The 19,875-nt window shown below is 33.0% G+C and overlaps 1 protein-coding gene across 1 annotated transcript in view; it reads left to right on the forward strand.

Annotated features, from left to right (window-relative positions):
* Positions 1 to 19,875, forward strand: part of Pcdh11x (protocadherin 11 X-linked) — a 571,726-nt gene that overhangs the window by 129,481 nt on the left and 422,370 nt on the right. The window lies entirely within an intron of this gene.

Raw genomic sequence — 19,875 nt, forward strand, 5'->3', positions numbered from 1 at the left:
TGATCCCACAATGAGATGTTATTAGCAATAAATCAATATTAGAGATACAATAAAATCCTAAGGCAAATAAAGTATCACAATATAATTTATGTTTTTAATTACAATATTATCTGATAAAAATACAAGTGCACATATTTCTTATGCAATCTATTAAAATTTGATGGTCAAAAATAAAGACATTACCTATAAGTAGCCTATAAAATATTGTATTAGTAAATTAAAATACTCAATGGAGGAAATTTGATATTGATTATAAAACAAACAAAAGTCTGTCTGGAATGAATTACCATCTAAATACATTTACTTTTGTTAAATGCATGAATACATTTTGGTGGCAAATTAATCTTTTAGAAGTGCATTTTTCCAAAGGATTCTGTAAATCAAATAACACACACCTCTGATAAAAAGGCAGCAGGATCTAGAATTTCTGAGTATTAGAAATTTTGAAAAATTGTATTTTTCAATAAACAATTTTTATATTGATATTCATAAGAAAATTTTTCTTCAAGGATTTTTCTTTTTTCATATATTTTTATTTAATTAATAGAATGGTTATATTATATTCACCAGATAGAAGGTGCATTAATTCACATACATTGATACCCTTTACCATGTCTTGATTCCCATTTCCCTCCCCCCAACCCCCACCTCTCATCTTGTTTTCCCCAATTCCCTATCCAATTTCAAATAACCAAATACAAATATATCCAAAATATCAGATAATAAAGTGAGATACTGTAACAATATGAGGTAACCAAGGGACAGCAAAAGAGTTGAGAGATAACATAGTACATTAAGGACAACAATCACTAATTATATGAGCATTCACTCTTTAGAGTACATTTTCATTTTCTCTATTACATAATTTCATGTAACCAACAATTAAATTCAGTTCCCATATACAGATATGCAGATTTTATATCATTGAAAGAATGAACCCATTTTCTTATTGAAATAGATGGTGTGTGCGTGTGTGTGTGTGTGTGTGTGTGTGTGTGTGTGTGTGTGTGTGTGTTTCTGAATGGGAAGGAGACTTTTTTTCACAAATCAAGCACTTTCTTAGCATATTGATAGGAGAATATGAGGCATTTTAGAACTTAAAAAGACATCCCTTTTTGCCAGTCTTGGGCTTGAGCTCTTGTCCTGAGCACTGTTCTTAGACTTTCTCAAGGCTAGAGCTCTACCACTTGAGCCTCAGCACCACTTCCAGTTTTTTTTCTATGTATGTGGTACCGAGGAATCAAACTCAGGTCTTTGTGCATGTTAGGCAAGCACTCTTACATACAACCAGGCCAAACTCCCGGCCCCATATAAAAAATATATATTTTACTTCTCTCAGCTTGGCTAAAGTTAAATTATATTGCAATTTCTGCAATTAGTGGTTATTGCTTATTCCCCCACCCCGCTTTTTTGTGGGTCATGGGTCTTGAACTCTGGGTCTGGGCATTGTCCCTGAGCTCTTCAGTTCAAGGCTACCACGCTATTCCTGAAGTACAGCCCCACTTCCCATTTTCTAGTGATTAATTGGAGATAAGAGTCTCACATTTATTAGTGCCAGGCTGGCTTTGAACTGTGATTCTTAGATCTCGGCTTCCTGAGTAGCTAGGATTATAAGCGTGAGCTACCATGGACAGGTTCCACTCTGTTTTTGAGAAATTTATATCAGGATAAAATATAGAGGACTGTAATACAAATTATTGCTAACCTCAGGTTTGGCAGTGTTGTCCCATAAGGATTATTATTGCTAAAATATTTCGTGTTTGAGAATGAGCAGTGTTTCAAAATAGATACACCAATGACTTCTTAGTCCTTCATTACAAAATCAGACGATCAATGTATTTTATAATTTTGAGGGCCCATTATTCCACAGTAATGCAGTTAAAACCTAGGTCTAGAAAAAGAAAATGAATATATGCAGAAAGATAATCACTTGACTTCTATAATTTATAACTGTGAGATCATTTTATAAAAAATACATCACAGAAATTGAAAGGTGTCAATTTATCAGTCAAAATGACATATAATCCCCACAGAGGTTCACTCATGCAAATCCTAATATAAAATTTTAATTTGCCTTTCAATCATGTGAACTTCATTGACAAACATATCACCATGAACACAACTTTCAAGAGATTTAAAATAGAGCTATCATTTTATTAAATATATCTATAGATGAGTGATAGAGTTAATGAGAAACATCCTAATTTATTTATATTCACAAAAGACTGAAATACTTACCAAACTATTTGTTCAAGCTGTCATTTTAAGTAGGTTGTTGAAATTCCTAAGGATATATTCTAGTAGCCTGGCAATGGATTGGAGTGAAATTCATTTAAACTTCAATGAACATGAGAAGTATGTAATTTGTTTAAATCCCCCACTTTTTTAAAATGAGGATTTAACTTTTAAGATGTTTATTATTTCTGATTAATGAAAAAAGTCTTGAAAAGAATTAGCAGGATCTCAGTAGTATTATGATAGACTAACTCTGGAATCTTTGTTGTCTATTAAAATTTTCACTAATAAGAATCAAACACTGAGTTGACTGTTAATTACTGCATTTATTTGCACTTTGTTTGCCAGAAACAAAATACTTTATTGCCAAGAAATATTTTACACCTCAAAAACCCCTTCCTCTCCTAATACAAAATAATATCATGTGTCTGCATATTTATTGGGATAACTAAGCACAGAAAGAATGTTTGCAAAATATGACCACTGTTTCTTCATCAATAATTAGTGTTGTATGTGTGAAGACTTTATGCTTTAAGTAATTGTGTATATATGTGTGCATGCGTGTGCGTGCATGCATGCGTGTGTGTGTGTGTGTGTGTGTGTGTGTATTCTAGTACTGGAGTTTGAATTCTGCATCTGGCCACTGTCCCCTAGTTTTTTCACTTATGTCTGTAGATCTGCCACTTTAGCCACAGCTATACTTTGGCTTTTTGCTGGGTAATTGGAGATAATTGTTTGAAGGACTTTCCTGATTTGGCTGGCTTTGAAATTGATCTTTAGATCTCAGCCATAAGATATCTATCTATCTATCTATCTATCTATCTATCTATCTATCTATCTATCTATCTATAGCATCTGACTTGTAGCATTTTTTGCAAGTTTTAAGCATGGACTCAGGGCCTGTGCACTGCCTTGGGTTTTTTTTTTTCTCAAGATTAGAGCTCTATCGCTTGATCCTCAACACCATTTCTGTTTTTTTTTCCTGTGTATGTGGTACAGAGGAATCGAACTCGGATCTTCGTGCATGATAGGCAAGCACTTTACCACTAGTCCAAACTCCCGGCCTTGACTTGTGGCTTTTTTAAAACTTACCCCATACTTTTTGATTTTATAGTCTTCATGGGCATTTCCTGTAGGTTCCCCACAAATCCACAGAAATTAATGCATACATCCCAAGGTTTCAAACATTAAAATCATCTTTACCAAGTAGAGCTCAAGAATTCTTATTCAGAGTTGCTACGATATAGTTTTCTGATTAAGGCATGTATAATGGCGATGAAGCCAAAGTAATAAGAATGAAAATGCATTATTTATGCCAGGTGGCAGTGTCTCATGCCTGTAATCCTAGCTACTCAGGAGGCTGATATCTGAAGATTGTGGTTCAGGTCAGCCTGGGTACCAAAGTCCATGAGAAGCACAAAGGTTTATCATAATTGTATGATTATGTGAGCTCTACACTCTTTTTTTAATTTTTTAAGTTTTAAAATTTTTATTGTTGGGTAATTTATAGAGGGGTTACAGTTACATTCACCGGACATTACTTCCCACACATTGATAAGCCTTCTCATGTTTTTGTCTCCATTTCCCGCCCTACCCCCTCCCAATCATCTTGTTTTCCCCAATTCCCTTTCCTATGTCAAATAAACAAATATACACAAATAAACAAATATACCTGGTATAGTCAGATACAGTAACAATATGAGATTAACCAAAGGGCAAAAGAAGAGAAATAACATAGTACATTAAGAATAATAATCACACAAGATAAAGCTCTTGTTTCTGTATTCTAGAGATCCTGTCATTTAGTCTCATCCTATATGACCTTATGTACCTAGGTTTTGAGCTATTGTAATCATCTACTAGAAAAGTCCTAGATGGGTATTAATTATTACAAATGAGGGAAACCATTGAACCTTTGTTCCTTTGGGTCTGGCTTACTTCGTTTAATATGAGCTTTTCCAAGTCTTTCCATTTTCTTACAAATGGCGCAATGCCATTTTTTCTGATGGTAGAATGGATTTCCATTGTGTATCTTAATAATAAAATTTCTAATTTTGCCTACTAATAAATAACCTTTCGTTATTTTTTGGTTGGTCGTGGGGCTTGAACTCTGGGCCTGGGCACTGACCCTGAGCTAATCAGCTCAAGGCTCATGCTCTACCACTTAATTGGAAATAAGTCTCATGGACTTTCCTGCCCAGGATGACTTTGAACCTCACTCCTCAGATGATTACTGGTGTGAGCCACTGGCACCGGCATTTTTTTTCTTAACCTTCTCTATTCATATGCTTGATATATAATTTAATACTATTCAAAACTTATCATTGCTTCATTGTTACTAAACAATTTATTTCTCCAGTTATCTAATAGACATAGCAGTGTAGAGCAAGAGTAGGAAGGTTTATATTCAATTTATTTTAAAAAGTATCATTCTTAGCCGGGCGTGGTGGCTCTCACCTGTGATCCTAGCTACCCAAGTGGCTGAGATCTGAGGATCAAACTTCAATGCCAGCCAGAGCACAAAAGTCCTGAGACTCTTATCCCCAATTAACGTCTAGAAAATGTGAATTGAGGCTTGGCTCAAGGGTAGGGCAACAGCCTTGAGCTGAAGAGCTCAGGGACAGCTCCCAGGCTGAGTTCAAATCCTATGCCCGCCCCCTACATGAATGTATAATTCATAACCAGGCACTGGTGACTCATGCCTGTAATCCTAACTACTCAGGAGGCTGAGACTGGAGTATTGTTGTTCAAATCCGACCCATGCAGCCCAATCCATGAGACTATCTGTAATTAATCACACAGAAATGATGGAAGTGGAAGCTCTGCACTCTTATATCCATTATTTCTTTTATTGGATTACAAAATTGATTCCTAGGGAGAAAGCCACACTATTCCTAAATTTGTAATTAGCAATTACCAGAAACGATAAGCTTTAAATTAAGCTTGGTAAAATAGTGAATATTCTTTCTATGATGAACACATGGAATATTTTTGTATACTGTTATTCTAATAAATGAATTAGTAATAAGTACATATTTCAAGATATTTTCATTTCCTCCAAGTCTCTATGGGATTAAAAAGTGAATTACATTTGGTGCCATCCCTGTGGGAACTCATAGCCAAATTAGGGGAAATAGAAAAATATAGGGTAATACATATAAACAGAGGGGGGAATTGACTGATTCCTGCAAGGACATGCAGAGTCTGAGCATTGGGACAACAAAGGTAGAAATGTGCTCATGGAGACATATGTTTTAGTGCAGGATCAATTTTAAATATGTGAATACTCATAATAAATGTGTTACAGAAGAACAAAACTACTGAAGGGTTGTATAGAGCTAATCTGTTTTGCACAGTGGTGCACATAGAGAAAAGATCATTTCATTAAATATATGAAGCAGGGATGCTGGAAAAATTTGTTAGATTAGATGCCAGTGAAAGAGCTCGGTTAACATTCGCAGTTTGGTGACTGGGAGTCAGAACAACACATTGGAAAGTTTATTTTGGCAGGGGGACCAGTATGGAATCTGTTTGCAATATGTTTCACTGTATTTCCAAAAACTGTTACTAAATATACATGGCAGTGGTGTGCTGGAGCTGAATGGTGCTAGCTTGTGAGCCCAACTGCACATAACTCTTTCCAACTCCATCCAGTGAAACGATGTTGATAGCTTGAAATAGACAATAGTGGATGAGTTCATACCATAGAAGTTGACAAGGGTTACAACAGGGTTATTTTCTGCAGTTTTTGAGTTCTAATTCTCTAATTTTGCCCAATAATTTAGTACAAGAATCCATCCTCTCTATATTAGTCTCTTGAGGATATTTAAATTTGTATATTTAATTCTCAATATAATGTCCAAATAGATAAGCTTTTTGAGAGAAAATGGTGTTGTTATTGTTATTGTTGCTTCTTTATAAAGGGAAAGGATAGTCTACCACACACAGGCTTATTATTTCATCCTCTAAGGAAGGAAATCCCTTCAGAAATTTAAACTTTAACCACTATCAATTCCTTTGAGGGAGTTAGCTAAAAATTCTTGATTGTTTGTTTTACATTGTTAGTGGTAATGTAGACTCTGTGTGTTGCTCTACATTTTCTGTATGACACATAATAACTACGACAAGGCTTCTAAGGGCAAGAGAGTCTCCTTATTTGTTTGTTTTTGTGAGAGGATCAAATGAACAACCTAAATGCCTTGAGCATTAGTAAAAAGATGATACAAATATTGTCAATTATTTTAAGATATCATTATATAAAAATTAAAGATTAATTTTAAGTCAATTTTACCAAACATATTTATTGTTAGGTATACAGAATTTTGAAATTCTTGATCTGAGGCCCTTCTTAACTATATATTACCATCAATCCATTTTTTTCATGGGATCCAGTGTGTTAACCTTGCATTTGAAACTAATACTGTTTTCCTTGGGGCTAGAAAAATTAAATTAAGATAAAAAATCATGCAGGTCTCTGGCCATAAAAGAAATACCAATCAAAACAACTCTAAGATTCCACCTCACTCCAGTTAGAATGGCCATGATCAAGAAATCTAATAGCAACAGATGCTGGAGGGGATGTGGACAGGAAGCATCACTACTACAGTGTTGGTGGGAGTGCAGACTTGTTCAACCACTATGGAAAGCAGTATGGTGGTTCCTAAAAAGACTAAACATAGAGCTCCTCTATAACCCAGCAATTCTACTACTTGGCATTTACCCAATCATCCAGAAACAAGGACATACTAAATCCACTAGCACAATGATGTTCATTACAGCACTATTTACCATAGAAAAGATATGGAACCAACCTAGATTCCCCTCAGTTGATGAGTGGATCAACAAGATGTGGTATTTATACACAATGGAATTCTATGCTGCTGTCAGAAAGAATGTCATCGCCCTATTTGTAAGGAAATGGAAAGACTTAGAAAAAAATCATATTAAGTGAAGTAAGTCAGACTCAAAGGAATATAGGCCCAAAGGTTTCCCTCATTTGTCATAATCAGTAGAAACCTTGGGCTGTCCTAGCACACATTTACAATAGAGCACAACCTAGACACATAAGTCCATATAGTACGATGCTAAATGAAAGGACCTCCAGGATATAGAAACAAAAGCTATGTAATGAGTGTTTCTTATCCTTCATGTACTATGTTATCCCTCATCTCTTTTGCTGTCCCTTGGTAATCTCATATTGTTACAATATTTCACCTTGTTATCTGATATATTGTATATATGCTTACTTGGTTATTTCAATTGGATAGGGAAAGGGGGAATACAAGATGAGGGGCATGGGTGGGGGAAGGGAAATGGGGACCAAGACATGAGAAAGGGTATCAAACTATGTAAAGTAATACACCTTCTATCTGGTGAATATAATGTAACCGTTCTATGAATTACAATAAAAAATATATGGAAAAAAAAATCATGCAGAGAAATTATAAATATTCATGTGAAAATACACCTTTAGATGTGCAAAAATAACTGCAAAGCAGAAAGCAGCAAGAGTGTTATTTATTTTTGCTCTTCTTTAGGGTATATCTTGAAAGTAGTTTGTTACCTTCTAGTAATACACACATTTGGTTTTAAAATACACTGTCTTGTTTGCATTTTATGTTCTGTTATAATACAAAGTATAAAAATATGGAAAGTACTTTAAAATGGCTATGAAAAAATGCTGTAGATATTTGTTTGTAAATAATTTTAAATTTATACAATTTCTTTTATTTCCTTGTAACAAAAGTCTTTGGCCTCTGACCTGTATGTGCACAGCCTATGAAAATCAACATGGTGTTCTCATCATTCTCTATACAGTTCTATTGATATTATTTTTTATACAAATATAAATTGCTTTTGGGTTACAGATTTGTACAGACTCCAAATTATTTTATAAACCAATACATTTAAGATGACTATTATTTATGCATTTTTACTTTGCTTTGATTTAACAAAGAATTCTCTTTGGGATGCTATAGTATTATGAGACTATATATATATATATATATGTAGATTTATATATATGTAGATATATATATATGTGCATGTGTGTATACATATATGGTAAAAATGAATCTTAAGCAGGTTTTGTAGAAATTACTGAACAGTTTTTTTTCTACTTTGTGCTTTTGTTTCTAAAGTTAGAATAAATACTTGCCCCATCTAGTTCCATCTTTCAAGAAGAAATTCAAAATTGATTGTGGTAGGAATAACATGGAGTTAGTTTCTGGAAGTCTAATTTAGGTACATGGAACTTAGTCAATGTATTTTCAAGCAGTGAGAAGAGGTATTAACATTCCAGAAAGAAAGCATTATCCAGCTCAATGACTTGTCAAAATCAAAGTAGCTATATGCAGAGGAGTTACTTCAGGTTACCCATTACTTTTATGTTTACCCTTAAATGTAGGGCTAAAGGAAAGGAAACTATTTAAATTCAGATGCATGAAAAGGAAAAAGGCAGTTTCTGATTACTTCTTTCTGGTAAAGTTGAATGAATATTATTCATATCCATATTTGAAGTAGATACTCACAAACCTTGCCTATTAGTATCTGAAACTGTAGTAGCTTAGTACTTCAGAAGAGAAAAATTTAATTTAATAAACTTTGCATGAACATAGATTCTGAAAATGTAGCATTTCAAAATACAATTAATGATCACTTGCCAAGTGATAGGAGACTGCACTTTTTAAGGCAAATGTATGTCTTTTAATTTTCCACCATATACTTTCTCACTACAGTTATGTTATGTTTCCTATATCTATGATGCTTATTCCTTAAAACATAAAATATAGGTGATGTCTATGTTATATTATGAAGCTCCAATTTAATGAAACAAAAAGATTTCTCTTGTAAGGAATAAGCTATCTAGTTAAATGAGAAATTGTTCAGGATCTAGCATTTATAAGGTGGTTACATAATTAACAAACAATTCAAAACTTAGTTACATTTATTAGGGATAAGAAAATGCCTTGTGTTATTAACTTAATGCAATAACAACCTGAAATATTTTTGAAGAGATGCAACTATAATAACTCATTTTTATTTAATATATTATGTGAAAAGTGTACTTCTGTGACACTAGTTGTATATATTGTTTCACATCTGGTGAAAATTAGGAAAGTTTGCATAATTGGATCTTAAGTTTTAGTAAGATTGAATTGAATCCTAGAAAGATTAAAATTGAATTTACTGATGGAAAATAACATTTTCAGAGGATTTTGAAACATTATTAATTGCTAATTTGATTGTTTCTATTTTGTTATATTATTTTCCATACTTTATTATACTCTTGAGTTTATCCAAGCACCAAAAATTGTTAACATGATCTACTCTCTAAATTTCACAATAGAATTTACTTAAAACAGAGATCTCATTGATATTAAACATCAGTATTTAATGACTCAGAAACACATGCTGATTAATTTTCTCTTACTTTAATTACTGGTATAAGCCTGTGTTAATAATATAAGAAATAAAATTCTTTTAGGAAGACTTGCATTCATATTTCAAGGAAAATACTTTAGCATGCACAATACTATTGTGAATTGAAGGCTTTTTACCCATGTGTTTTATATTGTGCTGTTTTTGTAAATATGAAATGAAGGTAGGATGAATATCTAACATTAACATTAATTTACTTCAAGCTAGCTACATGCTTTGCTACTTCATTCAGTATTCACTCAGTAATGAACTCTACAAACTTCCTAACTGTATGGACAGGAGTTAGTATGGACTGGAAAATGTTTTACATTATACCATTTAGCTGCATGACCTTAGTCAAAGCTATAATAATTCTTCTGCTCATTTTCCCCATATTTTTACATGGAAATATTAATAATGGTACTTACTTGTTAGGGCAATTAAGCTAATACCATACATGACAAAAAGCCTAAACAAAATAGTAGATCATAAGCCTTTCAAATGTAGTAATATCCCAGGTAATATTACTGTATATCAAAATATATATGTATGTAGTGCAAGGTACTATGACTTGATAGCATGTATATATAATAATATAATATGAATATATACATGCAATCTTACTATTAGTAATATTACTATGACCTATTGCCTGTAATAATATCTTACAGATATAGCAAGTAAATAATTATTTTATATAAAAATATAAGTCCCATTGCATCTTGGAAATTGATTATATTTCCTTTGAATTGTATCATACAGATTACACAAAAACCAGGCAGGGGCCCGAGTTAGACAAAGTCTGCAACTACACATTTCAGTATGATATATATTTGTAGAAATTAAAAACTGTACAGTATGATGTCCTTTGTATTAAATCCATTAGATAATAAACTTTCTTATTATAATAATAAATGTTCAAAAGTTTATTCATGATTTTGTAAAGATTTCCAAATTTGGCCCAGTGGTAGAGTGCTTGTCTAGTATGCTTGAAGACCTGGTTGTATTCCTCAATACCACATAGAGAGAAAAAAGCCCGAAGTGGTGCTGTGGCTCAAGTAGTGGAGCTCTAGCCTAGAAAAATCCCAAGGACAGTGCTCAGGCCCTGAGATCAAGCCCAGGACTGGCAAAAAAAGAAAAAAGTAAGTAGTCTTATATTTTTTTAAAACAATTTTTATTGTAATTAATAAAAGGGTTACATGATATTTGCCAGATAGAAGGTGCATTAATTCACATACATTGATACCCTTTCACATATCTTGGTCCCCATTACCCTCCCCCCAACCCCACCAACTTGGTTTTCCCCTCTTCCCTATCCAATTTCAAATAACCAAATACAAGTATGTCCAATATATCAGATAACAAAGTGAGATACTCTAACAATATGCGATAACCAAGGGACAGCAAAAGAGATGAGAGATAACATAGTACATTAAGGACAAGAATCATTCATTGTAGTCTTATATCTTGGCAATATGATTGATGTCATCATTATAAGTACATGAATACATGTGTGTTTTATTCTGAAAAGACTTGGAGAAAACTCAAGTTTGCAGTGAAAAACCAAAATACAAACATTCAGAGTCAAATACTGAGATTTATCTTAGTTGTGTTTGTAATTTCCAGCAATTGCAGTGGGTAATTGAGTTTTATGTTCTACTTCAAGAGATTCTTTCCTTATTTTAATAGCTTACTTTGGTTGTCAACAGTGGTAAGAACTTGAAAGGGTGAGGAGAATATCTGATCTTCAGTATATCTAAAAATAAAAATGCATAGAAATGACTTAAGGTTTGGATCTAAGTTAAGCTGTGTTTTATGTTATGGTCCCACTATAAAGCTATTAAAAGCTATGAAAATGCTGATCCAGTGTGTCTAGTAAACATTTGGCTATATGACATGGGTACTTTAGTCTTGTACTTAAAAGCAAAATGGCTGAGTTAAAATTTCAAGTAACATATGAATATAAACAAAATATGGACTTAATACTTGATTTTTTTTGAGTCATGGGGCTTTAACTTAGGGCCTGGGCACTGTCCCTGAGCTCTTCAGCTCAAGGCTACTGCCCTCCCTACTCCTTGAGCCATGCCTCACTTCCGTTTTCTAGTGACTACTTGGAGATAAGAGTCTCATGCTATTTTGTGTGTACCCATGCTGGCTTTGAACCATGATCCTCAGCTATAAGCCTCCTGAATAGCTAGGATTACAGGCACGAACCACCGCGCCAGGCAATACTCGATTCTTGACAACAAATATTGTATACCAGGAAACTAAGTATAATAATGCCAACTCATATTTAACAGGACTTTCCATGTGTTTTATTATTTGTTCCTCTCAATAATGTGAATTAGATAAGGTACATGTAATTAAGTTCCATTTAAAGATGAGAAAATGGAACTTAAAGTTGATACTTAGCTTTTATATAATTCAAAATTAAGCCTGGTAGTATTTTCAGGAGATCATTATTTTTGAATATTTAGAATGTCATTGTTACTTAACCAGTGATGATTAATTTTATAAATGTTATGTATTTTATATGTATGTAAGTATGTGAATAAATAAGAAGGGTTATAGCTATAAAAATGTGAGGCTCAGACATATTTGTCGAACAAATTCTCCATCAAAGGATATTCAACAAAATAGGCACTACATTAATTCTATCTATTTTTAATATCTAACAAACATGAAAATAACATACTTGGAAAAATAAATGCTATCATACAGAAGAGCTTCTTGACACAGATTATTATGAAGCAAACAAATTGTGACATTTGATTTTGGATTTAAGATCTTGTGATCTAAATTTTGACATAAAAATTGTATGCTTTGTCTGCCATAATTGGGACAGCTAATACTAAGCCATTTTGTTTACCTACTTCATGATATTAAATATCCCTTGCTCATTATTTTAATTTGTATTATACACATATATATATATCATCTATCTATATCTATAGATACATATTCTAGCGACAGCTAAATTCATTTGTTCTGCTTGAATATGTAGTGTGGTATATACAACTTACTGAATATGCAAGTGATTGATTTGATTAGGCTCTCCTGTTTTATTCATTTACAGACAGTTATAAGCACTAAAATTGTGTTCATGGTAAAAGCTTGCCTCTAAAAACATGGAGTGCCTAATTGCTTGGCATTTTTTGATTTAGTTTCATCCATAATGTGATTTACTGTTAATTGTAAAAATAGTGAAATATAAAATTCTGTTTTTCCTTCTCTCAGTACTATAAAGTAAAACAGTCCCATATGGAATGGGACAATTTCTCTAAACGTCAGAGGCCTATAATTTTATAGTCAATTTATAAACATTCTAGAGAACCTATGCCATCTATTTTCTCCATTTGTAATTCTAACCTAATTCTGAAACAATTTACACACAATAACAGTGCAGCAAGTTTGATTTTATATTTCAACATGTTCATACAATCACCAACATAATGATGGGTGGTAGAATATTATCATTGAGCACAAAAATTTGTTCATTGGAAGTGGCTCAAGTGGTAGAGTGATAGCCTTAAGCTGAAGAGCTCAGGAACAGCACCCAGGCCTAGAGTTCAAGCCCCAAGACCAAAAAAAAAATCATTTTGTAGCTGTTTCCTTTCTCCTAGACCAGGAAAATATTGGTTTTCTTTCTGCAACAATAGGTTTGACCTATTCTAGACATACATATATAATCACATGATAAATATGATTTTGTTACTTCATAATTAAAATAATTCAAATGGAGCTGTGCAGTAATGTTTATAAGGAGAAATTACTACTGGGGTTTAATGCTAATATAGAAGTTTGATAGCTGAATATATTTTGTGGTTTAAATTGAATTCCTTTTGGAAAAATCAGATTATGATTCTAGTATTCTGTAAGAAAAGCAAGGCATTCTTAAAATATCGGTCTACTGCTGCTTCCAAACTGAATGTTCTTTCAGTATTCTGTATGTTGAAGACTCTGATATGTAAAAATATATGCAATTAAATAACCAATAACCATGGAAGAAAATTATTTGTCTGATAATAAACATGAGAACTAGAATTAGAATACTGTGTGTATGTCATTTATTCAAAGAATAATGGTGGTATGATATATGTGATTTAATGTTTCATATAACAAATGAACTAGAAATTAAATGCAAATTTGAACTATGCCCACATTATTCTTATGTATTAATGTCTCCAAAAAGAGAATTATGTATGAATTTTTCAAAAGTAGTATGACCTAATGGAGCAAATTTTACATATGCTTAAAATCCATGCAAACTTTACTTTTTTGCCATAAAATGCACTGATAATGGCTTGATCTATGCATTTGTATTTATAAAATAATCACTCTTGAAAACAATCTATTTTTCATATATTCAGTGAATGTATTAGGATGTACTAGAAATTATCTAAGTGAAAAATATTTGGAAATATTTAAGTGGAGTTCTATAGTTTAAGCATAATATCTTAAAGTAAAAGATAAATACTCAACTCAGTTAATTTAATGACTTCTTAGAACAAATAGCTCTAAGACTTTAATTACAAATTATTGAAAAAGTTGTCTAGTAATTCTTAAAATTAGTTGCATTTTAGAATTACCTGGGTTAAATTTAGGGTATCATTATCCCTACATTCCAAAACCCAGTGTTCTGATTTATTGTTCTGGCATTAGTAGTTCATGAAAGCATCCTAGATTATTTACACCTGTAAGTTGAGTTGCAAACCAATGTGTACAATTTGATCATTCTTAACATTTTCTAAACTTAACTTTGGTTTATTAAATGAGTAAAATACTTTAACAAGTTAATATAGATCATGCTGTATGGAAACTACATAGATAATGATGCACAATTAGGACAATGGTTCTAGTCTTAGATTTATTCTGTTATATCTTTGAACATTCACTAAGACATGTAAACTTTTTTTTACAGAGCTACAGTGTCTATCTGCTTCCTATGAGAATGTGTTCTTTTTTTCCATACAAAGTTTTATTAGATACACAAGTGTCTAAAGTGGATAAAATTTTCTAATTCAAAAGCAAAAACTATCAGATTTTAAAAACAAATGATATTTTATGAGAATGTGTTCTTATAGCTTATATTCACATATGTATGAGAAAACATCTTTCCTATCTACTTTAATATTGTCAAGATAAGTTTGGACGCTATCCCATAACTATTGTTCTCCCTCTTATCTACAGGATTCTATGTGAATATTTTCTTTTAAAAGGTCATATTTGTCATACACTACAGACAATTAATTCAATAAAAGACTTATATAATTTAACATACATACCTGCACTAAAAAGTGTGAACAGTTGTCTTTAATGTACTATGTTATCTCTCATTTCTTTTGCTGTCCCTTGGTTATCTCAGATTTTTACAGTATTTCACTTTGTTGTCTGATATATTGGATATATTTGTATTTGGTTATTTGAAACTGGATAGGAAAGGGGGGAAAACAAGATGAGGGTGGGGGTGGGGGGGAGGGAAATGGGGACCAAGACATGAGAAAGGGTATCAATGTATGTGAAGAATTGCACCTTCTATCTGGCAAATGTAATGTAACCCTTCTATTAATAACAATAAAAAATATATGAAAAAAATGTCTGAACAGTAGGGCCGGGATTTTGGCCCAGTGGTAGAGTGCTTGCCTAGCATATATGAAGACCTGAATTCGATTCCTCAATACCACATACATAGAAAAAAGCCAGAAGTAGTGCTGTGGCTCAAATGGTAGAGCTCTAGTCTTGAGAAAGCCCAAGGACAAGGCTCAAACTCTTGAGTTCAAGGCCCAGGATTGGCAAAAACATGTGTGAATAGTAAGATATAATGTAATCTCACTGTTCTTGTGAAATCAATGTGGACTCATTTTTACCTAATATTGTTCCTCTGATTATCCTTATCATACATTTTCCTATGGAAGTGAAGCTATTTTTCAAATGCTAATCAAACCCATAACTACCAGAATAGCAGCCTTTCTTGTGAAGCAATTTTTTTACATTTGCAACTATTGATAAGAGTAAAGATAAAATAGGATGTTTTATTCCATTTCATCCATATTACATAGTTTTTTGCTATTCTTACTAATTTTTGTTGTAACTCCCAGGACTTGACTAGGGCCTATGCACTGTTCCTGAGCTTTGTGCCTCAAGGCTAACACTCTTCCATTTGAGCCACAGCTACACTTCCGTCTTTATAACTTCACATTTGGAGAGAAGATTTTCATAAACATTCCTATCAGATATGTCTTGGAATTATGATCTTGAAATCTAAGCTTCCTGAGTAGCTAGAGTTATAGGCTGGAAAAACTAATGTTATTATGTTTTTATTAAATAGCTCTACAAAGTGGTGATCAGTACAATACATCTTGATTAATGTCACCCCTCCATCATTCCTAAACTTATATCAGTTTGTACATGATATACATTAGATATAATCACTGCATTTTCAGCATTATTTCCATTACTGTTAATCGCTTTTCTTTAACCTTCTCAAAGCATGTTTTAGCTTCTACATATTTATTCATCCTTTGAAAATTAAATTGAATTTATTGAAAAGCAAAACTCTGTGTGGAGCTGAAGTCAAAATATAAATCAAGCACAAAAACAATGTGATAAGTCATTTATTCTATTTTTGGAGTCAATATTTTTCATAATATTCTTTGCAAATTTCTTTCTATGTAGTATTCAGTTTCACAAATGATCATCTATTCATTTGGAAGGGCATTGAATTAAGATCAAATTATAATTTTTATGTATACATTCCTTTTATTATTCCGTGTTTTATTTTCTTTATATTATTATATAATTAATTTTGCCTACCATATGATAAAATGTAATGTATAACATTAAACCCAGTGTAGCAGATATCTCCAATTATGTTCTTTAAAGCATCTACTCAAAGCTATAGGTCATATAGATGACTTTTATATAAGAAATGAAGTGAAACCATGGCAGATCATATCTCCACTGGGAATCCTTCCATTTTTTTAATCATTAACAGAGAGATGATATTTCCCTTTCTGTAATGCCAAACTCCAGATTTCAAAAATTGAACTGTGTAATAACCTAGGTACAAACTAGGAAATCATTAAAACCACTGGAAACTTTTTAACACACTTTGATTTCAGTGTTTTACATCCCCAAATGGTACATAGTACTTTTTATATAAAAAGTGAAATTCAGGCCTGTTCTTGTGCCAGTACCAAGCTGTTTTGTTTATTATAGCTCTGTGATAGAGTCTAAAGTTTGGTATTGAAATTCCTCCTGCGCTGTTCTTTCTGCTAAGCATTGCTTTTGCTATATGGGGTATTTTATTATTCCATATGAAATTATGGATCACCTCTTCTATTTCTTTAAAGAATGACATTGGGATATTGATGGGTATTGCGTTGAATTTGTAGATAGCCCTTGGCAAGATTGTCATTTTCACAATGTTGAGTCTTCCAATCCAAGAGCATGGGAGGTTTTTCCATTTCCTCAATTCTGCTTTAATTTCCTTTTTCAGGGTTTTAAAGTTTTCATCAAAAAGGTCCTTTACATTCTTAGTTGAGGTAATTCCTAAGTACTTTATTTTATTTGTTGCTATTGCAAAAGGAGTTGCTTTCCTGACTGTTGCCTCATTCCTCTCACTGTTGGCACAGAGGAAGGCAGTTGATTTTTGGGGGTTAATTTTATACCCTGCTACCTTGCCAACGTTTTGAATCAGCTCAAGGAGCTTGGGAGTGGAGTCTATAGGGTTCTTTAAATGCAGAATCATGTTATCTGCAAAGAGGGAAAGTTTCACTTCTTCTTTCCTTATTTGGGTCTACTTATGCTTACTTTTTGTCTTATTGAACTGGCTAGGAATTCGAATACTATGTTAGAGAGGAGCAGAGAGAGTAGGCATCCTTGTTTTCTTCCTGATTTTAGAGGAAATGGCTTTAGCTTTTTGCCATTAAGTATAATGCTACATATGGGTTTGTCATACACAGCCTTTATTATACTGAGAAATGTTCTATGGATTACTAATTTCTCCAGAGCTTTGAACATAAAGGGGTGTTGGATCTTGTCAAATGCCTTTTCTGCATCTATTGAGACAATCGTGTGATTTTTGTCCTTGTTCCTGATGATGTGTTGAATTACATTCTTTGATTTGCGTATGTTGAACCAGCTTTGCATCCCTGTGATGAATTCTGTTTGATCATAGCATATGATTTTTTTGATTAGTTGTTGATGACACTTGGCCAGTATTTTCTTGAGAAGTTGTTCACCAGTATTCATCAAAGAAATGGGTCAATAGTTCCCTGTTGCCCGAAGGGATCACTACTACACTGTTGGTGGGAATACAAACTCGTATGGCAGTTCCTCAAAGGACTAAACATAGAACTCTTCTATGACCCAGCAATTCCACTACTTGGCATTTACCCAATCATCCAGAAACAAGGACAGACTAAATCCACTAGCATAGCGATATTCATTGCATCACTATTTACCATAGCAAAGACGTGGAACAAACCCAGGTGTCCCTCAATTGATGAGTGGATCAACAAGATGTGGTATTTATACACAATGTAATTCTATGCTGGTGTCAGAAAGAATGACATCACCCCATTTGCAAAGAAATGGAAAGACTTAGACGAAATCATATTAAGTGAAGTAAGCCAGACTGAAAGGAACACAGGCCCAATAGTCGCCCTCATTTGTCATAATCTGTAGAAACCTTGGGCTCTCCTAGAAGAGATTTACAATAGTACAAATTCTAGAGACATAAGGCCAAACAGTATGACACTAAATGTAAGGACCTCCAGGATAAGGAAACAAAAGCCATGTAATGAGTGATTGTTGTCTGTAATGTAGTATGTTATCTCTCATCTCTTTTGCTCTCCCTTGATTATCTCATATTGTTACAATATCTCACCTTGTTATCTGATATATTTTATATGTGCTTAATTGGCTATAAGAAATTGGATAGGGAAGGGGGAAAATCAAAATGAGAGGTGGGAAGGGGAGAGAAATGCGGACCATGTCATGAGAGAGGGTATCAATGTTTGTGAAGTAATGCACCTTCTATCTGGTGAATATAATGTAACCCTTCTATTAATTACAGTAAAAAAAGAAAAAAATTTAAAAAAAAGTAAAGTTCAGGAAACTATATAAGCCACAAGTAATCAAGTATGTTTTGAAGCAGCTGACTAATGAAATGGACTTTGAGACAGACAGATTATGGTTACTCCTACACTGAGTAAATCCTTTGTGTGGGAATTACACTTGAGAAACATAGCATGTTTAATTTTCTGGCATATTGATAGCTAAGATGAATAATTAATATGACTAATTATAACAAAGAAATGGAATAGATGTTCAGAAATTGAGACTGAAAATAGATAGTAATGTTTTTAGAATTTTATTCACAAAATATTCAATTCACTAAATGGTGCTTTTCCTACCTGAAAGATTCTGTTGCAGAGTCATTCAGCTTCTTTAAAAACACCTTTGTCAGTCAGGTGCCTGTGGCTCATGCCTATAATCTGAGCTACTCATGAGACTGAAGTCTATGGATCAAAGGAAGCAAGACCTAGCAGGAAACTCATGAGATTATTACCTACAGTTAACTACCAAAATCACAGAAGTTACCTGTGACTCAAGTTGTAGAATGTCAACCATGAGCAAGAAAGCTCATGGACAATGCCTTAATCCTGACATCAACTTCAAGAAACAGAACCCATAACAAAAAAAATAAAAAAAATATCTTGGTATATCCATTAAGTTGACTCATAAAACCAAGGTAAGTTTCAGTCACATTTTTAGCACAAACATTAATAAGAGTTACTATCACTTTGTAATTTTCCAAATATGTTGCCTTGTGATAAGTTTCCCCATAATGTGTATTTAGTAAACACAAACCATTGTACAAAGACATCCACTTTATTTTTTAAGCCTTTAAAAACAGCCTTTATCTTCTTTTGTTGACATCTAAGGCATGGGTCCTTCAAATGCAGTAAAAAAGAGCACATGGGGAAGGAGCTGAATTCTTTACACTACTGCATTCTAGAGAATTTAAGGGCCAGAGAGATTTGCAAGTAAAGTATCTCAACCTATAAGTGTCTAAGAGGTTCCACCTAGAGATAGTATATTTTCCAAACTGAAGACTGAGTAACATCAATTTGGCTAGATGGAGTAGATAATTAAATTTGTTATCAAGAAGACATTTCTGGAACAGCCTTCACAAAAAGCTAAAAGAGATTACTA

This window comes from Megascapheus bottae, chromosome X (assembly GCF_031878675.1).
Source record: "Megascapheus bottae isolate mThoBot1 chromosome X, mThoBot2.hap1, whole genome shotgun sequence".
Taxonomy (NCBI): Eukaryota; Metazoa; Chordata; class Mammalia; order Rodentia; family Geomyidae; genus Megascapheus; species Megascapheus bottae.